We start from the raw sequence: 6,000 nt of genomic DNA, 5'->3' as shown, positions 1-6,000 counted from the left end.
TTTTATTGACGGAGGGAGGAGGGGGGGCTTGGTATTCTAGACAGTTCTAATAGAAGCGGAGAAAGGAAGTGAGAAGCGAGAGGCTTGGGATCCGGAGAGAGGCCAGGATCTTTCTAGACTATTATTTATTTACATGTTATTCTATTACTATTATTATTATTATGGATTATGGATGGACGAATGGATGGACGGATGGACGAATGGATGGGGTTTACTATTTTAGGTTTTTAAAGAAAAGGAGCATCTAAGCGGAGTGCACGTGGAATAGAGGTTTGGGGGCCTCCTATTAATTAGAAATTTTCAAAATAAAACTAATTATAACTTTCATCCAGAAGATCGATCCATTTTAAAATTTATTGCAGTAATCGGCCTATTTTCTGGTCACAACAGCATTGTGGCTAAAACATGGGTCATTTTAAAGAAACCGAATTGCTAATTAGTCGGGGTTGGCAACCCGGCTAATTAGTTGCTCTGCCGATTGTTTAGAAGCTCTGGTAATTACACTTGTGATTCACAGAGCTAAAAAAGGTCGGGGTTGTGAACCACGACCAAATTGGTCGGTGTTGTCAACCCCGACCATTTTGGTCGGGGTTTACAATCATGTTCATTATGTAAAAACACGCTAGCCCATCCCTCGTCTCATGGAGATAGAAATGGTCGGGGTTCCCAACCCCGACCATTTAGCAGAGACCTCACAGCACACAGACTTGCTGGAAATATCCTCTCTTGCTACACATATATCAATCCTCGACTAAAATTATTAGATTTAACACAAACTCTCCTGCTACACATATAGCAATCCATAATCAATTTCAATCACAAATAAAAACATATTTTTATATCTATATTACATCTATAACCAATTTTCAAACACAAACAAACATGTAATTCACTTACTAAAAATCCAATCATAAATATGTAGTCCAACTAGCATTTCAAACGTAAACATCATAAAATAAGCAATATTGAAATTTAGCAAATATTTAGAAGTCACTTTCCTCTCGCTCTCCCTCTTGTTCTTCCTCTTCTTCCTTTCCCTCTTCCCCGTTCACCTTCAACATGAGCTTGGATGATCTCATTGTTCGGTTGTGTGTGAACTTGTGAGCACGTGACATCCTTGTCGACTTGATCCTACTGTGAGCACCCAGCTTGAGTCTGCTGTGAACATCGACTTATTCATGTGCACGATTTGAGCCCGCCCCGGTGTGTCCTTAGATCCGTCGACGCTCATACCCTTTGAGTCGTTCTTGACGTCCATCATGATTTATGTGACACATCTTTTTAAAAGCCGACCAAATATTTCCTATGATGCGAACAAATGCTTTCCTCGCCCCTGGCTCGGTAGTCAATCTCAATGCATCATGTGCAATAGAAGCAACCTCATCGAGTTCTTATACCTATAAGATAAAAATCGAAAAAAATATTAGTAATTGGATGATAACAAAAATAATAATCACAAAAATAATTGTATATTTTTTCTATCTACTTACCAGCTCTCTCTCAATTGGACCTCGAGGTATGTACTCCTTAAGTACTTTGTACTCCCAAAATATCCATCGGCGAGTAATCCTCCAATACCAACGTAAGTACACATCTAGTTCCTGTGTGTCAGCTCTCTCCATCACTACAGAATCCTCACTTCATATTAGGAGCTTGACCTAATAATCGTTCACACGCTTCTATCCAATTGAAGTCATCGGTACTCGTAGCAACATCTCCACCACTTTGAGGCCAAATAAAACCCCTACATTCTGCAGAGTAATAGTTGACTCTCCTTGATACATGTGGAATATATTTGTCTCGGGCCTCCATTGTTCAAACAATGTCGTCAAAAGAGACCAATTGAGTCTTACCCATTTTATTTGTGAACATTCAAAAAAACCTTGCTTGACAAACATAATACTAGACCTATGGATTCATCAAATTCCAACTCGAATATGCATGAGTATGATCAACAATAGTAATACTCGGGGCTGCATATATTAAAAAATTTAAATGATCATGTAATAGTAATAAGATTGAAAATTTAAAATAATTGAAATAATAAAAACTTTTACCTCCCCTGAGTTTATCTTCGTGGATCAGCGTCGATCTTGGTCATATAGGATCTCATATGTCAATGGTCATGCATGCATATTATAAATATATGCACATATAAAGTAAAATATGTCAGTATTATTATATATGATAAATTGAACTAGAGGTGAGTTATAGAATATGTGAATATGCATTGAATTACAAACCACATAGAATAAAATTCTAAAATAAATAAATTGTACCCATTAATAGCTATTTATTCGGATTATCGAACAATGAGATCTATTATGGACCAGTTGTTTGCAATATCCACACCTATTTTACTTTGAAACCCCTTCCTATCCATCATCCATCGTACCTCTTATGCATACTGATTGTTGTTTGTGGAAAAATTTGCAGTAAAAGAAACGAAGGAAAATTGATTTGTATTCCTTTAATCTCAGTTATAATTGGATTTCCTGATTACAAAAGAGAGGAGAATGAATTTGATTCTCTCCTTTGTTTAATTCTGGGTTCTTCACGGTGGCGATGGAGTGCCTCCCTCGAATGCTCGCGTCGAGTTTGCTCTCCGTTGACGATCCGAACGTCTTGATTCACTGGAACGTGGTCTTCTCCTCACGATTTGACGTTGTGGAGAACTTGCAAAGCAAGTTTTAGAACTCTTGATGGGTTGATTGATCTTAACCGTAATTGGTTAGACAAGCCAAGGATCTCTTCTATGCTGCCCAAGAGCAGGATGCGAACTAAGCTGATTTCTTAGTTATTTATAGGGGATTAAGGGGTGTAACCGCCCTCCTTAATTTGCTCTTATGTGGGGCTAATGGGATGTAACCGCCCCTTAAATCACTCCTGAGTGGAGTTATGATCCCCTCAGATCGTGGGAAACAGTTTTGAAACTGTTCAGCTCGTGTTTGAACGAGTCAAACGCAAAATCCGCATTCTGGCATGAATTCTGCGTTCAAACGCAGTGTCTGAAAGCTCAGACGCAGCAATTTGGAAGCTGCGTTGGCAGCGTTAGAAGCTGCTCGTGAGCTGCGTTTGCAGTAATTTGGAAGCTGTGTTGGCAGCGTTAGAAGCTGTGTTGGCAGCAATTTGGAAGCTGCGTTGGCAGCGTTGGAAGCTGCGTTGGCAGCGTTGGAAGCTGGATCTGAGCTGCGTCCGTGGCTGTGAACGCGGTGCGTCTTGATGCTGGTATACGGGGAGGACTTCCGCGTCTTAGTTTGAAGAGATCGTCGATTTGTAGTCTCTTTCTGTCAGAACGTTGCAAAGATCGTCATTTTATAATCTCTGTAACTCCCGATGTTGATTGTGAAGGCTGTTGATTAGAGCTTTCATCAGTTGTTGTGAAGATCGTCAGATTGTAACCTTCATCGATTTACGTGAAAGTCTTCAAATTGTAGTATTCTGGAAGCCATCGAATTATAACTTCCATCATCGGAGTTTGATGGGGATCAGCTATCTGCAGTGATTTTTAGACAGCCTACAGAATCCCCTCCAAAGTTTTTGAAAGTTCGCGGTTGAATGGGACTAATTTTCAAAATACTTTGGATCTCAACTCTGATCTTGGAGCTGTTGATTCCTTGTCAGAAAAGAGTTGTTCTTTGCACCCGCTTCAAAGGCATCTTGGTTGAAGGGATTTTCCACGCATGACCTGTGTGATGATGAGCTTCAAATAGAAACTATAGCAACGGTACAAGCTACTCATGAGCAAAAGCTATCAAACGTCACGTCACAGCTCACCTCCATTCAGCTGATGGGCCCGCAAACATTCATAGGATTTTTGGCAAACCCTCAGCCATCAACGGATTTGATAAGCCTTTACCGACTACCGTTTGAGTCGGGCTAGCACATGGATTGTCTAAGTCCGTTCCACATGTAACGTTGTGCTAAGAGAATAAACCCTCTTAGACTTGATGCTATGATTTTGAATACATAGACTTTGTCACTTTCACGAGAAAAGACTAACCGGCGACGCGTGTTAGGCGTAGGCTTATCTCTAATTAGGGATCGAGATAAAGTCCCCCATACATAAAAGGCATGGATTTTGGTGCTACGATGTTGAATACATAGACTTTGTTGTTATTTCTTTCTATGTTACTTGAAACACTGAAAGAAAGTTAGAAGCGCCAGAGGTGTAATATTAACTTGACATGAATTTTTACTTAGAGTGAAATTTAAAAATTTTCTTTATTATAACTAGGATAATTCCAGAAAATATTTAATCCGTTGAGGATTTTATAATGACAACTTGCTATTTTTGTTAAAAAGGATTAACAAGTTCATTGGGGGGTTTGACTGTTAGAGGTGTGATGTTAACCTAACAATATTTTATGGACCTATCGTCCTATTGAAGAGAGTCGATAAGTTGATTGGTCGTCAGAGGTGTGATGTTAACTTGACGGGTTTGTGGACCTATCGCTCTATTGAAGATAGTCGATAAGTTAATTGTCAGAGGTTTGATATTAACATGACGGGAATTTGTGTTATGATTGGAGCAACTTGTGGACTTATCATCCTATTGAAGAGGATTGATAAGTGAATTGTCAGAGGTTTGATATTAACATGACGGGAATTTGTTACGATCGGAGCAACTTTATGGACTTATCATCCTATTGAAGAAGATTGAGGGAATTTGTTACGATCGGAGCAACTTTATGGACTTATCATCCTATTGAAGAAGATTGATAAGTGAATTGTCAGAGGTTTGATATTAACATGACGGGAATTTGTTGCGATCGGAGCAACTTTGTGGACTTATCATCCTATTGACGAGGATTGATAAGTGGATTGTCAGAGGTATGATGTTAACGTGATGGGAATTTGTATTGCGATTGGAGCAACTTTATGGACTTATCATCCTATTAAAGAGGATTGATAAGTAAATTGTCAGAGGTTTAGTGTTAACGTGACAGAATTTGTGTTGCGATTGGAGCAACTTTGTGGACTTATCATCCTATTGACGAGGATTGATAAGTGGATTGTCAGAGGTATGATGTTAACGTGACGAGAATTTGTGTTGCGATCGGAGCAACTTTGTGGACTTATCATCCTATTGACGAGGATTGATAAGTGGATTGTCAGAGGTATGATGTTAACGTGATGGGAATTTGTGTTGCGATTGGAGCAACTTTGTGGACTTATCATCCTATTAAAGAGGATTGATAAGTAAATTGTCAGAGGTTTAGTGTTAACGTGACAGAATTTATGTTGCGATTGGAGCAACTTTGTGGACTTATCATCCTATTGACGAGGATTGATAAGTAAATTGTCAGAGGTTTAGTGTTAACATAACAGAATTTGTGTTGCGATTGGAGCAACTTTGTGGACTTATCATCCTATTGACGAGGATTGATAAGTGGATTGTCAGAGGTATGATGTTAACGTGACGGGAATTTGTGTTGCTATCGGAGCATCTTTGTGGACTTATCATTCTATTGACGAGGATTGATAAGTGGATTGTCAAAGGTATGATGTTAACGTGATGGGAATTTGTGTTGCGATTGAAGCAACTTTGTTGACTTATCATCCTATTAAAGAGGATTGATAAGTAAATTGTCAGAGGTTTGATATTAACATGACGGGAATTTGTTACGATCGGAGCAACTTTGTGGACTTATCATCCTATTGAAGAGGATTAATAAGTAATTGTCAGAGGTTTAGTGTTAACGTGACAGAATTTGCGTTGCGATTGGAGCAACTTTGTGGACTTATCATCCTATTGACGAGGATTGATAAGTAGATTGTCAGAGGTATGATGTTAACATGACAATAGAATGTGTTGCGATTGGAGAAACTTTGTGAACTTATCATCCTATTGACGAGTATTGATAAGTAAATTGTCAGAGGTATGGTGTTAACATGACAAGAGAATGTGTATTTGTGACTTGCACGAGATTTTGGTAATTAGCGTCTCGCTGGGGAAACTTGCTAGGTGAGTTTATCATCAGGAACGATGAGTTCTGA

The sequence above is a fragment of the Asparagus officinalis genome, chromosome 4 (genome assembly GCF_001876935.1).
Source record: "Asparagus officinalis chromosome 4, Aspof.V1, whole genome shotgun sequence".
Taxonomy (NCBI): Eukaryota; Viridiplantae; Streptophyta; class Magnoliopsida; order Asparagales; family Asparagaceae; genus Asparagus; species Asparagus officinalis.
The sequence above is the reverse complement of the archived record's forward strand: the minus strand, read 5'-3'. Positions refer to the sequence as shown.